At 37.9% G+C, this 23726-nt stretch overlaps 1 pseudogene; it reads right to left on the reverse strand.

The window, feature by feature from the left end:
- Nucleotides 1-21298: 21298 nt before the first annotated feature.
- LOC128026587 (retinol dehydrogenase 14-like) lies at nt 21299-23277 on the reverse strand (annotated as a pseudogene).
- Between the last annotated feature and the right edge of the window lie 449 nt (nt 23278-23726).

The following is a 23726-nucleotide window of genomic DNA, read 5'->3' on the forward strand; positions in this document are numbered from 1 at the left end:
AACACCAGCAGATGACATTGCACCCCAAATCATCACAGACTGTGGAAACTTAACACTAGACTTCAAGCAACTTGGGCTATGAGCTTCTCCACCTTTCCTCCAGACTCTAGGACCTTGGTTTCCAAATGAAATACAAAACTTGCTCTCATCTGAAAAAAGGACTTTGGACCACTGGGCAACAGTCCTGTTCTTCTTCTTCTCCTTGGCCCAGGTAAGATGCCTCTAACGTTGCCTGTCATCTTTTTCTTCCACACTTTGTCCTTCCACTCAACTCTCTGTTAACATGCTTGGATACAGCAGCTTCTTTGGCAATGGATGTTTGTGGCTTACCCTCCTTGTGAAGGGTGTCAATGATTTTCTTCTGGACTACTGTCGGATCAACAGTCTTCCCCATGATTGTGTAGCCTAGTGAACCAAACTGAGAGACTATTTTGAAGGCTCAGGAGTTAATTAACTGATTGGCATGTCACCATATTGTCATTTGTTGATATAGTGAATTTGTGGGTTTTTGTTAAATGTGAGCCAAACCCATCATAATTAAAAGAACCAAAGAAAACTCATCTACTTCAGTTGGTGTGAATTGAACTTATTTAATACACATTTCACAATTTGAGTTGAATTACTGAAATAAAGGGGTTGCAGGAGTTGTGAATGGTGAATGGAAACAAGCAATGAAACTCGTTCAGATCATCTGCCAGTTGTTGATTCTCCACAATGCTGGGGGATGGTGTCTTGTAGTTGGTGATCTCCTTCAGACCTGTCCATACTGAAGCAGGATCACTGGAAAAGAATTGGTTCTTTAGCTCTCCAGTATAATTCCTCTTTGCCACTGATCTAATTTTCCAGTGTGTATTTGGCCTGTTTATACAAGAATCTTTCCCCATTCCTGTGAGCATCTTCTTTGGCCTGACAGAGCTGATAGATCTATCGATTTGACTTCTTTTTCACCACAGAAAGAAATACAATGCAGCATCTGATGAATGAAAGAGCCACTCTATCACTCAACCTGACTTATCTTAACCTTCCTCTCACTTTACCAACCTCTTAAAAAGAAAGCAACCCACAGTAATATTTTCTATGTGTGTGTGTGTGTGTGTGTGTGTTGAAGTGTTGAAGATAAATGCTGTACAGCAGAACTGACTAATGGTTTGTCTCTTCCAGATCGACTGGCAAGATGTGCTTGTAAAGTACAAGTATCTAGTTGTTTATATATAGTATATCAAGTTTATTATTATTATTTTTTTATATTACTGCCTCCTTATAGGATGATTGATATAATAATATCAGGACTCTCGTTATCTTTTAATCATGCATCAAAGCATCATCAATACATCCCTCCACACTGGTGTTTTCCCCTCATCATTTAGACAGGCTCGTATAACTCCACTACTTAAGAAACCGACCCTCAACACATTTCTTTTAGAAAACCACGGACCAGTTTCCCTTCTTCCTTTCATTGCAAAAACACTTGAACGAGCTGTGTTCAACCAAGTCTCTACATTTCTCAAACACAACATCCTTCTTGAGAGCAACCAATCTGGCTTCAGAAGTGGACATTCAACTGAGACTGCCTTGCTCTCAGTTGTTGAAGCCCTAAGACTGGCAAGAGCGGAATCCAAATCTTCAGTACTTATCCTGCTTGATGTGTCCGCTGCTTTTGACACGGTTAACCACCAGATCGTCCTATCAACCCTACTGCCAAAAGGCATCTCTGGAACCACACTTCAATGGTTTGAGTCTTACCTATCAGATAGGTCCTTCTAAGTATCTTGGAGAGGTGAGGTGTCCAAGTCACAACATCTAACTACTGGGGTGCCTCAGGGCTCAGTTCTTGGACCACTTCTCTTCTCTGTCTACATGGCATCATTAGGTTCTGTCATTCAGAAACATGGCTTTTCATACCACTGATGACACTCAACTCTACCTCTCATTTTATCCTGATGATCCGAGGGTATCTACTCACACCTCAGCTTGTCTAACAGACATTTCTTGCTGGACGATGGACCATCACCTTCAACTCAACCTTGCCAAGACAGAACTGCTTGAGATTCCAACAAACCCATCATTTCATCACAATTTCACCATCAAGTTAGGCACATCAACCATAACTCTTTAAAAAACAGCTAGAAGCCTTGGAGTTATGATTGATGATCAGCTGACTTTCTCAGACCACATTGCTAAAACTGTCAGATCCTGCAGATTTGCTTTATTCAACATTAAGAAGATCAAGCCCTTTCTTTCAGAACATGCTGCACAACTCCTTGTTCAAGCTCTTGTTCTGTCCAGGCTGGACTACTGCAATGCCCTCTTGGCAGGTCTTCCAGACAGTTCTATCAAACCTTTACAATTAATCCAGAACTCATTTTTAATGAGCCAAAAACAATACACGTCACACCTCTGTTTATCAATTTGCACTGGCTTCCAATAGCTGCTTGCATAAAATTCAAGGCATTGATGTTTGCCTACAAAACTACCACTGGCTCTGCACCCATTTACCTAAATTTGTTACTTTAGACTTATGTGCCCTCTAGAAGCTTGTCCCTTATGAAACAAAAATATATTGCAGTATATTGGAAAATATCATGTAATATATTAGGCATATATTCTTATATATATTTATTTTTTCCAATATATTGCAATATCTTGAAAGTGGCAATCATTTGTATATTTTGCAATATATTATATAATATATGTATCATCAATATATTATTAAATGTATTCAAATATATAAAATATTAGAAAATAAAAAGGGAAAATATTATATTACAATATATCACAATATATTTTAAGAAATATATTGGTAAATATATTTTCCTTTCGTAAGGGGTGTTCTGCAAGTGAACATTGCTTGATTGTGCCATCCCAAAGAAGCACAGTCACTTTTACGGACTTTTAAATTAAATGTTCCCTCCTGGTGGAATGACCTCCCCAACTCAATCCGAGCAGCTGAGTCCTTAGCCATCTTCAAGAATCGGCTTAAAACCCATCTCTTCCATCTTTATTTAACGTTAACACTCACTATTCTAATTCTAAAAAAAAAAATATAAAAAAAAATTAGAACTACCTTTCTAATCTTTTTGTATTCTATTTTCTTTTCATTTATTTTGCATTTGTGTGTGTGTGTGTGTAAAGACGTCTAACACTAGCTTGCTCTATTCTTTAAAAAATTTTTTTTATCTGTTTTCTTTTTATTTATTATATTATTTAAAAGTCTATGCTACGTGTACTGTGTTAACCTAACTGAGACTTGTTATAGCACTTGTTATAGCTCTTTTTGTTGTTTTTGATTGCTTCCACTGTCCTCATTTGTAAGTCGCTTTGGATAAAAGTGTCTGCTAAATTAATAAATGTAAATGTGTAAATGTAAAGCTGAGAAACCACGTTTTACCTGCAAGTCCTTTTGCCTGTTAATTCAATAGTTCACCCCAAAAATGAATATTTGCTGATAATTTGTTCACCCTAAGGCCATCTAGGAGTTTCTTCATCAGAACTGATCTGGAGAGAAAGTGAAAAGCTTCACACGACATTGCTCTAAGACTAATATCAACCAAGCTTTTGCAGTTGTGGCTCCTAGATGTTTGTGACTCTTTGTGTCACAAAATAAAATATATGAATGTCCAGCATACTCTAGGTGAGTAGATTAATAATTATGATCAAAGAGGATTCTCCCATGGGCAAAGAGGAGTGTATGTGAGTGATTATCCCATGACAGTATATTAAAATGTAAATTTTATGTTACACCAGAGGGCATCTTGGACAATGACACAGAGGAGTATTAACAACGAGAAAAGGGTCATATTAAAGGTGTGTGGGATGGTTTAATCTTTGCTTTGATTGATCAGTGTCCTTGACCTTCACAACCCACAGAGTAATTGCTTAAGAGACTATGGGTATGTGTGTGTGTTTGCAGGACACACATGTCAATGCACATTACTACAGCACCCTAAAGATGAATATTGCCTCTCTACCAGACTCCATGATCACCTGTCGGGTAAAAGTGTTTCACATTGATTGACGGTGACAGTACTGCCTTCATGGGCAATATCATAGCTGTCATTACAGTATTCTTGGAAGATATCCTGCAGCAGTGACTGAGCTGTGTAAGAGCATATGTGCATACAAATCACTCTTTAATTATAATAGTAGAATCCGTTATTGTAACTGCCATAAAAGGTTAAAACACATAGAAATACTTAAGGACTCCAGTGTGTATTACAGGTATTCCAAATGTTGGTATGCATGTGCAATGTATGCATGCGTTGTCACGAAGGGGTGCATCTGGTTTGGAATAATGTTTAGGTAGGTAGCACTTGTGCTATAGTTAACCTTCTGCTGGCTCTGACCAGATGGGATAGCTTTCATTGCCTTTGTGCATTGAAAGACCCTCTGTCACAATTGTGGTTTGTCCCTCCTTTGAGCACTGCTGATAACTTCAGAGATCTCTGAACCACTTGCCATGCCATAACAACTTAGCCCTTGTCAAACTCATTTAGATCTTTATTCCAAAATATAAAATTACTGATAAAAGTCTGTTTTTTCAGTTTTAGCTACAGTGTGAGGAATCATTCAAAGAACATCACATTCTGTTCTGGACCAATACTGCATTGTATAGTCCAGATTTATGCTTAATTGTCCATCAGTTAATTTTTCCTGCTTCATTACCATTAAATCTCATGTGGCTGCAGGTCTGAATTCTCATAAGCAGTAAATGTCACAGATGGTAATAGTTTTTATACCTTAACTGAATCATCAATCACCCTTCTGTGTAATCTTCAGAGGTTACATTATTACACATAGCATTAACTCATTGGGAATCAATAGCGTACTTAAAACTAAAATCTTTGATATGATCTAATAATGTCTATGTAGTCAAGAACCACACTCACATGCACATCCAGTTCTTTAAATCATGAAATCAGGAACTGCTTTATCAGGAGCAGACTTTATCTTTCAATGTCATGCACAGTTTCAAGGCCTCTCAGTTGTAGTGTAATGACCATGAGATCCCAAATGCTGATTTAATTGAAAATGTTTCATTCATCCTGCATTAGGAATCAAAGTTTCTAGACCAAAAATGGTTGGGCACTATGCCATGGTGAGATTAATAATGCTGAGTGCTTGGCAAGGCAGGGGAAGACATTGTACTTTCTCAGGAATTCAGAAAAACGTAGCTATAGCCAGCACAAGAACAAACAATATAAAGATACAGTTATCATCAAAATGATTCAATTATACAAATGGAAGCATTTGAGTAATCCATTGAGCAAAAAAAAAAAAAAAAAAATTCTCATGGCACCTTTCCATCTATTCTGTGCTATGTCAGAACAGAGGTGAAATGATGCCATGCAACCAGAGCAAATAGATGAGGAACTCCTAGATGAAACCTGAGCAATATGCTAAAGGTAAGATCATATTCAGTCACTCAAACACATCAACAACATCCTCTTGCCCTCACATTCTGTTACTTCTATCATGTACGTCCACTAGATGACAGTACAGCTCTGTGAAACACAGACAGACCACTAAGGCAGAAGCTGAAGTGACCTCCATCAATTAGAAGCTAATGTACTCCTATGAATCTGTCATTGTCTCTTTCTTGTTGCCTTTCCTGACTCATCATTTTACTGTTACCTACCTGTTACAAGTTCTGTCTGTCCTGCAGAAATTGAGAGAAGAAAGGAAATGTGCAAAATCTGTACTATTTATAAGAGCCACCGATTAATTTGAAACTTTCAAGGCAACGTAACATTTATTTAATAAGATCTAAAACAAACTGATGTCAGCTTTAGTGATAACCAGTTAACTGCCTGAAAGATCCTTTCTCTTTACAATGTTTATATATATAAACATTTACACATGACCTATCTTCCCATATTGCAGACCATGAAAGTAAAACAAATAAAATATTTAATTAATAAATCATAAATATTTTATATACCTATTGCAATCATAATTAATAAATGTGGCTTATTGTGAAACCATACAGTAAATGACTATGTGAAAAAGTGATGCAAAATCCTATTCACTAATATAAAGTTGATAAAAAAAAAAGAAAAAACTTGAAGGTAAAATAAACTGTAATAACAAAACCTAAATATTTCATACAGTAAATATAATAAATATATTTTGTTTTCTGTCACAATCATAATTAATCAGCACAGTAACAAATGCTGGCTTATTATAAAATCATATACTGAAAATCATGGAAAATATATATATATATTTTATATATATTTGAAATTTTTAATTATATACAAATATATATATATATATATATATATATATATATATATATATATATATATATATATATATATATATTATTTTATTTTTTTATTGTGAATGTGTGACTATGTGTGTATGTGTTCGTGTGAGCGTTTATATGTCCAGGAGTTAGTACAGAGATTCATGTGTGTGTACTTATGTCCATAGTTGAGTATTTACATTGTGCAGGCCTGAACTGGTGTGTGTTGTACAGTAAAGGGAAGAGTGCTATTTAGCTGCATATGTTGTGAGTTTAAATGTTTGGCACCAGAACAGTGTAACAACTGATGTTCCAGATTTTATGCTTATGAAAACAGAATATAAATCAGACACGGAAAGGGAGAGAGAACGATAATGTTAGACAGCCAGTTGTGGTGTGAAACCATTTTTCAGAGCAATAAAATTGTACAACACACACTGCATTTTGCTGACAGGACACTGCTAAAAGCCAATAAATGTGTCATTGACATTGGCATGAATGGTAGCGCTGTTGCAACATTACATCGAGAACAACACACATGCTACACTAGTACATACCTCAGCCTAACAGACCATGTCTCAAAGGGTGTTTGCAGGTTTAGCCTGTTTAATTATAAACAAGTATGATTGTCTGAGTTTTATGCTCAGTTTTGCAGGTGCACTGGATCGAATCCAACCCATTAGACTAGCATGTTCTTTTACAGGCAATTTAATGCTAATACTACTGGCCTTGAGCCCATCCCAGGCTGTTAGGAGAGACAGAAACCATATTAACACTGGTTGAGGACCAGTTTCTCCCACTGAAGTCTGAGTATTTACCCTGACATCACACAATTAAACTGGTGTCAGACCAGGAGACATGCCACTCATGTTCAAGAGTCATAATGTTCTTTATTAGACCACATATTTACTCAAAAACATGCCAATTGCCTTTTTGGGGTCTTGTTCATGTCATAAACAAATAATCCGAATTCTCTGGCACAGATGTGAGTGATGATTTCATGGAAAAAATGAGGCATTTCTTTCCATCTGCACAATCTGATTTTCATTCTTTAGGCAGAACAGAGACAGAGGTTGTTCTTATAAACCCTCAGGGTCTGATTAAGAGGTAAAATGTGCTGTTTTTTATTGTCAGCTGTGTGTGTGAACTGAATTGTCTGTATTAAAAAGTCTATTCTCAGTCAAATAAATGAAACTTAGTATATAAATAGACCCAGATGGAATCTAAATTTCTGTTTTTCCTTTTTTTATTTTCTCCCTGTGTATGATTGTGTGGGGAAATTTCACAAAATAAATTTCAAAAAAGTAAATTGCGTTAAATGGATTAATTATAAATGCTTGTGAGTAGACCCTTTTTTAATCAGAATATCTGTGAAGTAAAGTCTGCTGCATAAAGCTGATGTCTCTTATCATCTTAATTCTTGCTTAAATACCTACATTTAGTTTCTATCTTTACATTTTTTTGGTGAAAAAAAAAAATCTATACTGTACACTGTCATAAATAGGACTGGACTGGCTTTACCTCACTTTAATTCATTTAAACACACACATCTCCCAAATATAAGATACATTTCATTCTCATATTTTTCATATTGCCCTTAATGGGTCCTTATAGTAAACAGGGTTTGATTTCACCCATTCTAGTTAATTAATTAATTAATTAATTAACTTATTTATTTATTTGCCCCTCTCTGAAATACTCACTACTCATACTAAATTAATCTTTTTCAAAAATAATATGATTGCACTCATTTCAACGGAATTTAATTGTCCTCTAAATTGTATAGTTTAAATGTTACATCCATGTTCTCTACCTAAGTTAGCATTTTTAAATTCACACTATTTCTCTTACCTGCAGGGGGAGCCACATGTCCAGATTTACACAGAGGAGCGCTCTCTCTCTCTCTCTCTCTCTCTCTCTCTCTTTCTGTCTTTCTGTGTGTGTACAGTAAATGTTGTCAAATGGACTTCAGCTGTTCCCTCCAGCTTGTACCGCAATCATGACGTCACGCTGCTTGCAAAGAGGTCGGGTCATCAGGTGTTCCAGCTCGCAAAGGGCAAGGGTGAGAGCTACAGGTGGGAGGTCAGTGTGCTGCCCGACACTGTGCCCACCCTCCGCTTCGTAAACTGGAAACATCTGCAGGAATCAACAGAGAGGCATTGCAGGGAGAAAAAGAAAAAAAAAAAACCTGATATAAATCTTCAAAGATAAGCAAAACGAGAGAAGAGGTTCCTCTCATCGCCATACATCTCCAACTCATTTTATAAGTGGTTAGTGACCTCATTTACTTTGGCTGCAACCGGATCCAGTGTGTTTGTAGATGAAATGTGCTTGCCTTGAACTGAGGTATCTGTGATTTAAGATACACAGCTGTCAATAAGAGTGATTTGGAGGATTAAACATGGTGATTGCAGGTGAAACATCGATGTAGATTCAAGGAATTTATTCATTCAGACCTTGACAAACTATGGCAATAAATTAACCTTGGACTGTAGGTAGGTTCTACACTGAAACATTAATTAGATTCTCAAGATAATCAAGGTTCAATGCAGTTCAGATTTATTCAAGCTTTTAATCCCTTTGGATTTCATTTTTTGTTCATGTTTTATTACATACTTTGTGTGTGCAAAAATAGTCAGTGGATAAAGTATTTAGAAAGCTGGGAGTGTTTAAGAGTAAAGTCAACCTTTAATAACCTTTTAGTCAAAGGATTATTAGCCACTCCTTTATGTTCCCTCAGACTTAACCATATTTCAATGTATATATATCGTGAGTAGCAAACACATCTCAGCTCAGTTTGGCGAGACTGAAATTGTTGAGGATTGAAGGTCTCCTGAGCGCTGTGAAAACCTTTTTAAACATTTCCAAAACATTTTCTCAGGTTGGCAAGTGCAGCGACAGCAGCAACACTCAACTCTCCAGCAGACACAGTCTGACATTTCAAGCAACTATTGATTAATTGAATTGAATTACCTTTATATAATTTATAATATAAGGCAACAACATCAAGTATAAAATCATAAGCAGAACTGTGATTGTGTCTACATTTGAATAACAGGGAACATTCACAGAACATTCTCTTTGCCTAATGTTCTGGCTAGGTTATGAATGAATTAATGTTTTTTTCCCAGTACAATCAGATTCTGGTCTTTTTTACATTATCAAAATGTTAGTACAAAAAACTTGATTTATAGATTTTTTGGGAAACATTTGACATTCGTCTAACGATTTAGAAATCTTATTTAACATGTTTCACAACTTTCAGACAAGAATAAAAATTCATGTTCCCATTATATGTCTCCAAAATGATCAAATGGAACATTCCCTTAACATTTTTTTCTTAGTGTTTGCATAACCAAGAAAAAAAAAAATGTTTTACAAATGTATTGTGTCAATGTGAAAGTCCCCAAAGCATTTGTGCTGTTGTTGGAAGTTGCTAGCATATGGAGTATGTTGGAAACGGAACAGGGCATCAGTTTACTGTTGGAGTCCCGTCACGCCATGCCCAATCCAGTTTACACAGTTTATATCACTGATTATAATTGGTTCTCTTTGATTTTGGTGCACCTGGCCATTTGCATCCTGCCTTGACACTCTACATCAAAACTTTTTTCAATAGTGTAGTGTCTTCATCAGACTGTCTAATCTATTGTAACCACATTCAGATATTTTAAAGAGACAGTTTACACACAAAAATATAAATTCTGTCATCATTTACTCAACACATATGTTGGTCTGAACCTGCATGATTTCTTTCTTCTGGGGAACAAAAATATATTTTGAAAAAATGTTGGTTGCCAGAAAGTGTGGGTTCTAGTTGACTTTCATTAAAAAAAAAAAAACCCTGAGACATTTCTGAAACATATCACCTTTTATTATCCTCAGAAGAAAGAATGTGTCATACAGGTTTGGAATCACATCAGTGTGGGTAAATGATGACAGAATTTCCATTTTTGGATAAGCTATCATTTGAAGTGTGGCTTAAGTGTCCAAATACATTTTGGGGTTATAATGCTGCATATTTAGAAATCTGAGCATGTAAAAGTCATATGTAAACCAAAAGTACAAAGAAAGCACATACAGATGCACATTTACTATTAGTTAATAATTTAAAGAGAGGACTCCTCTCTCCCGTTCATCTGTCTTCTGTGATGTATGGAGGTCTGGCTCCTCTGTAAAGTGTTCTGGGGACACAGACACTAAGCAGGCTAGTGTGGTTTAGTGAAGTCAGGCCCCCTGACAGACCGAATCTAACAGCGACTAATAATAAATACAGGTCATTGATGCTCAGTGTGACAGAGAGAATGAAGCTGGACTATTATTAAAAAATATGGCTCAGTTTGATACAGTGAGACCTGCAGCTAACAGCTGTGTCCTGCTCCCTAAGGGACAAAACAACCAGTTTATCCTCTGGATTTAGTGTCCAGAGACATTGACGGAGTTGTACTGCAGTGTTCCAGTGTTTGAAGCTGCTGATGTTGAGGATCAAAGACTCCCTCCTCCCTCTTCAAACACACACATATTCTTGCATCCTGCTGTTCTCAGATCCTCATCATAAGTGACTCTGATGGCATCTGGTCTGTTGTTCTGTTCCCAGAGGCTCTCTCTGCGTTTTCTGCTTTCTGTTTCCTCATGCTGATTAATTCCAGAGATCTGCAAATGAGACTCGGTCTTTCTTCTCTTCTCCTTTTAAACATTAGGCCTGCTTCAGTGCATCAGGGCGGCGAGGAGACCTTTCAGCAGGCGGATGAAGATTAATGCATGTGTGGATTTCTGAAGAGTGCAAAAGAGACAGCAGTATAATATATTTGTAAGTGTGTGTTTCAGGATGAATGCATGCATATATATCCCATTTTGGAAAGAAAAAAAACACAATCAGAGTGAAAGATACGTTAAAAAAAAACATTTTTGTTTTGTTTCAGTTAAAACATTGAAATTTTATTAAGTTCTAAGTGAAAGGAAGAGTGCATCCAAAATGAAATTTTGTTGGAAATTTACTCTCAGGTTATCCAAGATGTAGATAAATTTGTTTAATCAGCACATTTGGAGAAATTTAGCATTACATTGCTTGCTTACTAATGGATCCTCTGCAGTGAATGAGAGTCCAAATAGCTGATAAAAACATAATAATAATCCACAAGTAATCCAAACAACTCCAGTTAGTCAAGTAATGTCTTGTGAAGAGGAAACATTCATTTTTGTAAGAAACAAATCCATAATTAAGGCGTTTTAACTCACTTCTGACCAAAATACCAATCCATAATCTACGTATAATAACGGTTCCTCCAGTGAAAAATCCATCCCCCGTTGTCTTCTAATATCAAAATCCACTGAAATATTTTATTAAAACTGTTTAGAACTGTTTTCGCTTGTAAACTGTGTTTGATCTGTGCACATTTATCTGCTGATTCAGACGAGACAACCCTGGAGTTTTTATGGATTGAATGTAAAAATGTCTTAATGATGAAGTTGTTATTTATTGCAAACACAGCAGTTTTTGGATTGGAGTTGTGTGGACTTTTTAAAATGTTTTTATTAGCTGTTCTGACTGTCATTCTAATGGCACCCATTCACTGCAGAGGATCCACTGGTGAGCAAGTGATGTAATGCTAAACTTCTCCAAATCTGCTCCGATGAAGAAACAAATTCATCTAAATCTTGGATGTCCTGAGGATGAATACATTTCTTTTTCAAAATGTGATTGTCTTGCATCATATAAATAACTCCCAGGCCAGATCTTTAAACCACATAAGGTCTACACTCCATTCTGGTCAAAATCTGCTTAAATCAAATGGTGACCAATCACAGTTAATTTTGTTTTATATTTACGAATTGAATGCATATGAATGACACTACAATGTAATTGAGAAACTGAAAATTCTGAACTTTCTTTGAAACTCTGTTTGTTAATGTCTGTCAATTAAGCATTCAGTTTTGCTACATTTAGGCAGGTTTTGACTAGATCGAAAAAACGTACAGTTCACCTTTCTGTGGACACATTTGTTTTCTTTGGGATTGCTGTGTGCATCTAATCTGTGTGAGGAGGGAGTGCGCATGTGTCCGTGTGCATCTGTAGGATGTGGAGTACTTTGCTCCGAGTGGATCTGAGATTTAGCCCTCCTATCACTCAGCGAGAGGTCCACTTTAACCATCTTTTAGTAATGGCCACCCAACAATGAGCTGCAATAAGCGCATGAGAAATGGAAAAGAGTGGTAATTTGTCATGAATATGGCCAAAGGTAGAGGAGTTCAGAATCTTCTGGGCAATCCGGAGAGAGATGGTGGATGAGAGGAGGACATGGGGCCAAACCAAACATGCTCGACTGTCTCTAACTCTCTCATTCTGCTCTAGGTGGATCTGGCTTACAGCCAGGACACTTTAAGAAAGATGGTGACAGACAGAGATAAATAATCAGAACATTAATCATAGAATGAGAGAAAGGCCAAAACAAGTCAGTAGAGAAAGAAAAGTAAGAAAAGGTGTGAATGAGGCAGATGACAGGTTCTTCTACAGATCTGCTCCATCAAAGACAAAATAAGTGGAAACAACAACAAAAGAGTTGTTTTAAAGACAATCTCTGACAGTTTTGAACACTAAACAGTTCACATGGTAATGCAATTTGAGGTGGTGCAGCGAAACTCGACAGAGAAACACAAAACCACCCACAGTTTGTGTTTAGGAGCGTTTTCTTAAACCTGCTACCAATTTTGCTCCTAATCTGCAGCCCTGACCACCTCTGGCTCTAGTGTAATTCATGATTTCAGTGGAACGTGGATTCTGTCTGGCAGGACGTAGCAGCTCACAGTGTGATAAGCTGCACACAGTGAGCTGCTCTCAGATATGGCTTCTTTTCAGAGACTTTGTGGTTTTCAGAGGAGACTGTTGGTCTATAAGTCTATTTCATGGAGTTATTTTGAGATACTGAAATACAATATTATGGTTCCAAATTCAGGTTCCAAACTGTTTTCCACAAAAAGGGAAATCCTGGCTACATTGATGACTGTGAAAGCACAAATCTTACCTGGAAAGAATTAAGTAATTTATGAATCATTTGCTATCCTGGGTTGGCTGCACCTCTCATCCTGTGTTCATGCAATTACGACAATAATTGTAAAATACGACAATAATTGCAAATACAGTACATACCAAAAGTTTGGACACACTTTCTCATTCAAAGAATTTTCTTTATTTTCATGACTATGAAAATTGTAGATACACACTGAAGGCATCAAAACTACGAATTAACACATGAGGAATTATGTATGGAATAACAAAAAAAAATGTGAAACAACTGAAAATATGTCATATTCTAGGTTCTTCAAAGTAGCCACCTTTTGCTTTGATTACTGCTTTGCACACTCTTGGCATTCTCTTGATGAGCTTCAAGAGGTAGTCACCTGAAATGGTCTTCAACAGTCTTGAAGGAGTTCCCCGAGAGATGCTTAGCACTTGTTGGCCCTTTTGCCTTCTGTCTGTGGTCCAGCTCACCCCTAAAACATCTCTCTCCTTCTTGGTCAAATAGCCCTTGATGCCTTCAGTGTGACTCTACAATTTTCATAGTCATGAAAATAAAGAAGAAGGAGAGTGCATTTAGTTGCACATTCAGTTTATCGCTGAGGAGCGGAGACGATGTGCCTCGGCCATACAGCGGTGGTACAGCAATTGTGGCGACGGAATGTAATGTCTCGGTTCGCTTTCAGTCAGTCATGTTCGACTTTATGTCAGTCACGGGATCCGTATGGAAAGTGGCACTATTGCTGACGTGGCTTCTGACAATCGGCAAAAAGGGCTGGACCCCCCCTGTCCGAGTCTTCAGCATTCACTTTGCAGTACAACAGAGGTTACGATGCGCCAGAGGAGTGAGGGGCCCGTGGAGACTTGCTCGGCAGGGAAGCCCTCACGGTGACCCTCAGATCACCCTGGCCGTGAGCCGATGTAGTGGAGCCAAGAACCCAAGAAGCAACCAGATCCAGAAACGCATGAGTAGAAAGACATCTTTAAAAACTCGTGGAGCTCTTACTCTTTTATTTGCTATTTTATAACACCAAAGCGCCCAGGAGGAGTTGCAGCATGACCACAGAGTGGAAGCTAGCACACAGAGAAAAGCAGCAGCACGGGCAACCCCCGCTGATGCACTGTGGCACCAACACTCGACCATCAAAAGGCTATCTTGACGATGCTCTGCTCAGAAGCTGAAAGGCTTGGCTCCGAAGCAAAAAGCTGAATGTGCAACTGCACATGCTCTCCTTATATACCCATGCTGCAGGGCAGGTTGCATGATGCAAATCTCGTACACAAACATTCATTGGGTTGTTTTGTTAATACTCGAAGACTATTCGTCTCTCTAGTGAGATCCCAATTCGTCAGCCATGTACAGTCTGACATAACGTTAAACGTGACTGACTGAAAGGGAACTGAGGGACAATTACTATAAAATGCAGTATAAATTAATATACAGTATTCACTCTAAATATTGAAATCATATGTTTATTTCACTCTTAGATTGTTAGATTAATATTCATAATTTTATTTTCATAATTTAAGATTTGATAGTCTATAATCTATAAATAACTAATCAGTAAAAAAAAAAAAAAAACATGAAGCCATGATAAAAAAAATAAAAAATTGGTTTCCAAATATATATTTAAATATAATTATTTTAAAATGGAAATCTGTGAATTTTAATGAAGAATAATGACATGAAATAAAATGTTTTCAATGTTCTTTTTCCTGTCTAGTGCATGTGGGACTTTTCTCAGATCTGCTTTCATGGGTTGTGCTTTAAATCTTTGCAACAGGCAGCATTCCATTAAGCTTTTCATCACTGTCTGTAATTATCACATGTCAGAGCTCATTCACACAGCAACTGCAGCCATGACCAGGATCCTGCTTGGGTTTGAACTGCCTCTGTTTTATTTCCTATTGAGAGACTGTTTGCATCGCCATGCACAAGATGAGTAAAGTTCACTTCAGTCACACAGAATGCCTGCTGAAGCATGTCATCTGCCACTTTGACCCAAAATGTCACAGCCACTCTAGCAGTAAGGTAGGAAAGTGATGAAGTAGGGGCAGGGGCGCTGCACAAGATCCCGGGCCCTATGCATAGGCAGTCCTAATGGCAAAACCCCCCTGCCCCTGAAAATATATATTCCAGACTTTTCAAGGGCCCTCTCTTCTTTTTGGGCCCTGGTAATCAGTACTGGTTTTACCCCCAGTCCGTCGCCCCTGAGTAGGGGACTTGTTTTGTTTCAGTACCCCAAATAGTTGATGGGAGAACAACGGTCCGTTTATATGATGGAAAAATCAATTATATTGTGTCCGGCTTTGAACTTACAGCCCAATCACAGTTGTGATATTTGGAAAAGCAACATGTTTGTGAGTATAATATTGCATTTATGAAACAATTCATACAGTAGAATATTCAGAAAGTTACATTTTAGACTGTGCCAGCAAAATTAGTAGGTCTACCACTGTCTTTAAGCAAATCACAGAGAATAAATTAATAAATCATAAAGAAAATAATACTTTGTTTCCTTCCTGAATGATTTAGCTTATTAGAAAATGCTTGAATTAATGATTCATTGACTTTTAACGTATCAACCGAATGAACATTTAAATGGCACACTCATTTCCTTCCGGTATAATTCAGATTTTTTATTTTTATGAATTGGTAGAATAAATGAATCACTGACTACGACTGGTGTAAGGATGCAACCTGCATCCTTAGAGTCATTGAAAAATTCTCACCACCACTTATACAGTTTTGAGGACTAAATAAATATTAATAAATAAATAATTAAATATTAAATTTTCAATAAACTAAATAGTAAGATGCGTTTAATTAACTTGACCTGTATGAATTCCGGGCCACCCTATGGATAAATCTTTTGTTTTTGTCTTTCTCAAGACCCAGCACTGCACAAACTTCTTCTCCTTTTAATTTTTTTATATTTGCATTACATAAAGGTTTCGGCAGCCTGCCCATGCATTGACTGGGCCACCCTGAAAAGTCCTAAAGCTCCCTACAACTTGACCAGTCCATCCCTTTTCTTATCTACAATCATTCTTGGTCATGCACTCAATCAAAGCCACATAGAGACTCCGAAATTCATTCTTTGATTCTCATGTACTGCTCGAATCGTTCTCAGACTGAGATTTAAAACTTAAGTTATGCTTGTTTTGGAGGCTATGTATGTTTTTACTCTCACAAGCACTTGGACAGAAAACACCACTGCCTTCCACATTTCTATCTTCAGCAATGTTCAACATTTGTAAATCATGACCAAATGGAGCCCAAGAGTTCACATTAATGGCTCGGACTGCACTTCAGAGCACTTGATCAAGCGTTATTGAGAGTTTCCTGTAAAATGATGTTTGGATCCTTGACTGTTTTTTCCCCACGCACGCTTGGCTCAGAGCTCTGTATGACAGTTCATCTCTACTGTACCATGCCGGATCATAATGATCTCCAGCTGTTCTGATGAGAGGTTTGGATGCTGATAAGCATTCATTTAGAAAGTAGGAAAGATTACAAATTTCTCAGAGGTCATATAAAATTCATTATTATTCATGATTTGCTACATTTTTTATTACATTGAATTTCTGCTGTGAGTCTATCATGATCTCACCTCACATACACTGTCAGTGGTGACTTCCACTTTAATTAATCTAGTATGTAGCAATTATAAGGTCAGGTTAGTCAGGTAGAGGCAAAGTCAGAATAAGAACCCATAATTTAGCTTCTGACTTTTCAAGGTGATCTGTCAAGACAACAAATATGGATTAGTGCAACAAATCGTATCAAATAATTCAGTCCAGTCAAATAAATAATAGACATTATTCAGGAGCTGCATTTTACATAATGTTGTTTAATTTCAGCTACACCCCCTGAGGGAGCATTTGAAGCTTACATTGTTCCCTTTCGAAAGGGAACTCCACGCTGCGTCTTCTAGAGGGCGCTATGGGAACACTGTCAGTGTGACCGAGGTCTGAAGCATGAATGAATTAACGACAATGAACTTGACATTGGCAGGGGGAAGCCTATGACCTAAGCAAATGAGCAACTGAAGATATAAAAGGGCACTTGTAGAACACATCTTCCTCTTTTTTTGTCTTTAAGGCTTGTGTGCGAGGCTACTAGAGCAGTAGAGGTAGAGGTCTGTACTCAAGCTTTTTCAGCATTTGCACGAGCGCGTTCGCCTCTTGGGGGAGTTGAAAAAGCTTAATGTGATGCATTCGCGGCAGTTTCTGTTCTTGCCTGATTCTTGAGGGAATTAAATGTTTAATCAGAGTGTGTACGGCTCTCAGGAGAGATAGCCACACTGCGAGATGTGATTGCATTGAGAATGCCTGATTCTTTTTAAGGATATAGCTCCTCATCCTCTCAACTTTTCTTGAGCCTGGTAGCTCCCCTCCATTGCACAGAGCTCTGTGGCTGTTAGCTTAGTACTCTAGCTTCTGAGTCGTTGGCAGTGTACTCCACTTCCTAGAGCTCTGCTAGACAAAACTATTAGTATGTGGGCTCTATTGTGAACCTCACTAATTTACCGTTTAGTGTTGGGTCTCCTCTCATTTTCGAGAATCGTTATGTTGAGACCTTCACTCTTAAGAGCTCCTCAACAAGGTTGGGTGTTGTTAGGCTTCCTCTCGTTTAATTATTGGTTTGTAGGTTCCTTTTTTGTGAGCCTCGCTTATTGTCTTTAGCGCTGAGTGTTGTCAGGCCTCCTCTCGCTCTAGAGAGTCATCATTCTGAGGCTCTATTCTTAAGAGTTTCTCTAAGAGGCTTGAGTGCTAGGCTTCCTCTTGTTTTAGAGAGTCATTCTGCTGAAACCTCTGCTCCCCAGAGCTCCACCTAAGCACCAAGGAGAGTGTAGGCTCTTGTGTTGAGCCTCACTAAGTACATTTGACACTGAGTGTGGCTAGGTCTTGATAGTCAGTATGTTGAGTAGGTTTGGCCTCCTCTCGCTTAAGAGAGTCATTCTGCTGAGGACTCCACTCACCTGAGCTCTAGCTAAGCTTGTAATCAAGTGTTCGGCCCTCTGTGGGGCCGCCTTGATAGACGGCCTTTATGTTGAGCTTCGCCTGGGCAGTAAAAAGGAGTGTAGGCTCTTTTATTTTGAGCCTCGCTAACTGCCTCTGGCGTTGAGTGTAGCTAGGTCTCCTCTCAGTTTAGAGAGTTGTTATGCTGAGACCTCCACTCTTAGAGCTCCAGACTTTGGCGGATGAGTTAGTCTATGATGTTTGGAGCTTGAGCCTGCCGTAAAGCCTAGTGGTTCCTCAAGTCCTGACCTCAGCATGACGCCGTTGGTATAGCGTTCCCATAGCGCCCTCTAGAGGATGCAGCGAGGATTTCCCTTTCAAAATTACGAATGTAATAATGGTTCCCTGAGAATAGGGAATGAGACGTTGAGGATGATGTGTTTTACAATTGCCCTTTCAAATCTGCAGTCGCTCATTTGCTTACATCATAGGCTTCCGCCTGCAAATGTCAAGTTAATTGTCGTTATTTCATTCATGCTTCAAACACTGATCATGCTGACAGAGTTCCCATAGCGCCCTCTAGAGGATGCAGCATCTCATTCCCTGTTCTCAGGGAACCATGGTTATACAGTATGCGTAACCTAAGAAGTTTTTTTTTTTTGTCAAGAATCTCTTGGATTTACCAGACTGGTCCGCTTTTAAATCCAAACTCAGACCCCAGGAAACCATCCAAAATGCACTCCTAGTGCAATCTGTGAAATGAATTGAGTTATCAGTTTAAGTTTGGCTTCAGGAAATCTACATGTTTCCCATGAAGAGATTTACACCTCAGGAATCATTTCCATGTGTGAATACTGTGATCGAATAATGATGAAATGTTTTCCTTATCCTGCTACATACAAAAATATTTCTCCAAACCCAGAGAAAAACTCTTTTTGTTTTGAAGAGTGTGTCAAAACACAGGGCTCCACCTCAGGGGAAAGACTTTACCATACGTCTGTAAACACAGAACCCATGGCCAGGTCACTGCTCCAGAAGACCAGGCAATCAATCAAATTACCTGCTAAAATAAAGAATAATAAATAATTTGAAAATATGTTTTTGTTCACTGCTCACTCAGCTTCTGTGCCAGCAGATCTGTATTTGTTCCATAGTAAGTGTTTTCTCTCATGCTTTGAAAGCTCCTATGCAGTCACTCGGAAGAATGGTTTAAGCTGGGCTGAAAACACAAAGGTCACAGGTTTGATCTGAGGTAGGGGCAAAAGTGGGGAATTACCAGAGTCACAGGCCCAACGGTTATTCTGTGGGTCTCAAGCATGTTGTATTTTTGACTTTGTTTTTCAGTACACCCATTTATGATGATGTATTAATCATTTGAGAGCCAAATAAATTATTATTAATTCAAAACTTGTTTATGTATATTTAATTACATGGTGACAAAAGTTTTAAACTTAAATAATAATAATAATTTAACAGCTCTTGTCAATGTTAAAATGATTGGCCAATCAAAGAAATCAAACAAGGCTTTTGAATAAAACGGAAGCGTCCCACTGGATGTTCTTGATGGTGCTAACCTTAGCTAGGTAGTAAGTAGTTAAACTTATGATCATGTTTTACAAATGTTTAAAAAATAAAATAAAATCAAACGACCAAAAGTTATATAGTGTGACTTTTTGTCAAATTCCTAATTGGAAAATATCAGTTGACATGTGGCTAACAATTCATAATTTAGTGTGACGACACTGATTTTCGACATATTTGGCACACGATTAAGAGTGAATGTGTGCATATTTCAATATTATCTGCAAATATTAAAAATTAAATTAATCTAATTAAATCATAGGGTCATTTAATTAATTAAAATAAAAAGTACCCCAACCCCCAGTTGTGTCAAATGTGAGTTCAGTAAGGCCTTTCATTATTATTTTACTCATAAAAATAATCTTTCATAAGAGTCAAGTGTTCACTGTCTCATGGTGTTTTAGTGACTAATTGTTAACAAATATCAAACGTATTGTTTTGAACATTTTAGACATTCTGGTCCCATCAACCTGGCAGTGTTTTCTTACAAGGCTTACAAGGGTGTAAAATAACGTGTATTAATATCTCCCTTCCTTCCTTCCCTCTATCACAGAAAACAAATATGCAGGATAATTAACAAGAGAGGAGTTCTGTGTTTAAGTTGGACGGGATGTCTAGCACAAACGGTGGGAAAGGATGCTGACTGCAGGTTTGTACTCGGAGCAGAGCTGAGGTGAGCAAAGCAGCACAACCAGAGAAATGATTTACCTAAAGCCAAAACCTCAAGATAAGATACAAGGGCTTTGTCATGAATTTCTATATACCTTTGGCCGTTTTTTTGCGGGATATTTTGTCTGCTGGAGGAGGAAAAACAGGACGAAATAAAAAAAAATTAGGAGGTGAAACAACTTAATGTGATTGTAATCAAAGCATCATTTTGTTAAGCAGCTTGCCATTCTGTCGCTGATGTGGTACCATTTCTAAACGCATCATTAAAGCCATTAACTTTAATAATTTACCAAATTTTCTTTGTTTTAAATACAAACAGTTTTCAGTTCTACAGCCAAGCGCTCTGAGACCTCCTGTTTCACAGGGAGCTATCAGATGATTGCTGGGATATCTTTGGGGCTTTCTGGCTGATCGGAACCTACTCTAAATGATCCCAAAAAAGTCCTAATGGCAAACACAGGTGGGAAAAGCATTACAAGCCCATCAGAGCTGCTACCATTATCACAAAGACAGCTAATGGTAAGAGAAAACATTCAAGGCAATCATGATGAAGTGGAAGAGAGACGCAGTGTGAGAGGAGTGTGTACTTTCTTTGTGAAAGCAAGTAGTTGAATTGAACTGTAACAACTCCTAATTAACAACGGTTAATTAGACAGTAAGTGAACTATGAAAGCAAAGCAGGCTTTTGTCCTAATTCCACAAACGTTCTGTTAATGAGTCTCGCAAAAACAACCATCAGACTATTTTTCAATTATGTGAACCTGGTTGAGCTGTAGTTAAAATCTGAACAATATCATTTGTAAAGTGTGATATTTATTTATTAGACCAAGAAGGCTCCCCAAAGCATTTCCCCTTTCAAAGAAAAACACAAAAACCAAAGAAAAGGTGCTGCATGATTACAATGATAAACACCCAAAATTTAGAATGTTTAAAAGTTTATAATTAGCAGTTCCACACATACATTTCTTTATTTCCAACAAGTAAAGCACACAACTAAATAAATTGTAATAAAAAAATAGTGTGTATACTAATCACAATATCACAGTTCAACATCTCAAACTTTCAAATGCAAAGTATACAATAAAATATATAATCAAAATAGAGATATTACTATACTTGTGTTGTTTAATGGATCTTTATTCAGTACTGTAGCTGTGAATGTCTGCTCACTGATCTTCAGTAACAGAAGTGCAAATCAAATGCAGTGTTAACTATTTTACTCTTAACAGCAGAAAAGTGTAACAATATAAAACATAATTGTGCAATTAGAAATTCTCATTCACACGTGTACACATTTCCAGTCAAATAAAGGGTAAAGTCTTTGTAAACTATATTATTTGTGGTGATTGAGTTAATAACCCATTTAGGTTGCATCTAGTCTTAACCAACATAAGTGATCACTTTTAGTTTTGAAATCTATAAACCTGACTTCACGGGATTAATACTAATTCAGTGACGCATGGGAAAAGGGTAACTGAAGATGACTCTGGATTATTTAACACAAACACACACTGTTAATGTTGCAGCAGAACTAACAACCTGCAGGTTGCAACATTACAATTAGCTTTTCAAAGCACAAGTGAACAGGAATGGCAAAAACAGCTCCCTCCTGTGGATGTATGCATACATTTAGAATGTTTTCTTTCCAAAACAAGGTCTTTCCAAAATACCTGATGGTAAAGATCTCTATGTTTAATTTTCTCTGAGTTGTCGATTTTGAAATAATCATGGACATGTGACCTAAATTCTTACATCTGTGAGATTTCAAGTTGTGATGGCCACCATCACCTCACTGATGCCCCACAGTTTCTTGGCCACCTCCTCATCTGTGGCCTTAGCTAACAGCTGCTCCTCATGACAGTTAGCAAAGCACTTCCCCTGAATGCCCTCCACATCTGGAGAGCAGGCAAGATATATAGAAGTCTGTGCACCTTCCTCAGGGGACTTAAAGAAGGCCTGTGAAGCTAGGTTAAATAGTGGTTTCACCAGCAGTGGCATGTGGACATGCCTGCCCAGGTCAGTCCGCAGAATCCCTGGGGTGAGAGCATTTACCGTCACTCCACTCTCCTCGAGTCGATGAGAAAGCTCCAGTGTGAATAGAAGATTGGCTAGGTTACTCCGTGCTTAAGCTTTATCGTAACTCTGCTCGCTGTTCAGGTCATCAAAGTTTATTTTACCATTCTTGTAGAGCTTGGAGGATACCATAACGATCCGGCTAGAGTAGAATGTTTGAGGAGGTCCAGCAGGAGGTTAGTAAGAAGTGACCCAGATGATTAACAGCGAACTGCATCTCGAACCCATCTTCTGATTTGGTGTAAGGACACTGATAGATTCTGGCATTGTTGATGAGAATGTCAATCCTTGACTCTTTTTGTTTGAGATAAATCAGATATTGCAAATTATAAAGGTATTCAGTATTTCAGAACACAAGAATGAGAAGATGAACTATATCACACAACCCTAGAAATCACAAAAAAATATATTTACTACACCAATTTAGAATTTTTTAGATTGCTCGTTATTTTCTTTATACACTAGATTTAAAAAATGGGCCACAGATAAAACAGTAGTAACAGCAATGCACAAGGAAATCTTTCAATTGATCAACTCTTATATGGGTCATTATGAACAAATTTATATAATATTATATATGTTGATCGAGTGGCCCATGGTGGCTGTGGGGTTATGGTATGGGCAAGCATATGTTATGGACAACGAACACAAGTGCATTTTATTGATGGCATTTTGAATGCACATAGATACCACAACAAGATCCTGAGCCCCCCTTTGTTGTGCCATTCATCCACGACCATCACCTCATGTTGCAGCATAATAATGCACAGCAGCACCATGTTTCAAGGAACTATACACAATTTCTGGATTCTGAAACATCCCAGTTCTTGCATGGCCAGCATACTCTCCAAACATGTCACCCATTGAGCATGTTTGGGATGCTCTGGATCGGTGTATACATCAGCGTGTTCCAGTTCCTGCCAATATTCAACTTCCCACAGCCACTGAAGAGGAGTGGACCAACATTCCACAGGCCATAATCAACAACCTGATCAACTCTATGCGAAAAAGATGTGTTGCACTGCGTGAGGCAAATGTGGTCACACTAGATACTGACTGGTTTTCTGACAACGCCCCCTGCACATTTTAGAGTGGCCTTTTATTGTGGCCAGTCTAAGGCACACCTGTGCAATAATCATGCTGTATAATCAGCATTTTGATACGCCAAACCTGTGAGGT

Source organism: Carassius gibelio, chromosome A13 (assembly GCF_023724105.1).
Source record: "Carassius gibelio isolate Cgi1373 ecotype wild population from Czech Republic chromosome A13, carGib1.2-hapl.c, whole genome shotgun sequence".
In the NCBI taxonomy this organism is placed as follows: domain Eukaryota; kingdom Metazoa; phylum Chordata; class Actinopteri; order Cypriniformes; family Cyprinidae; genus Carassius; species Carassius gibelio.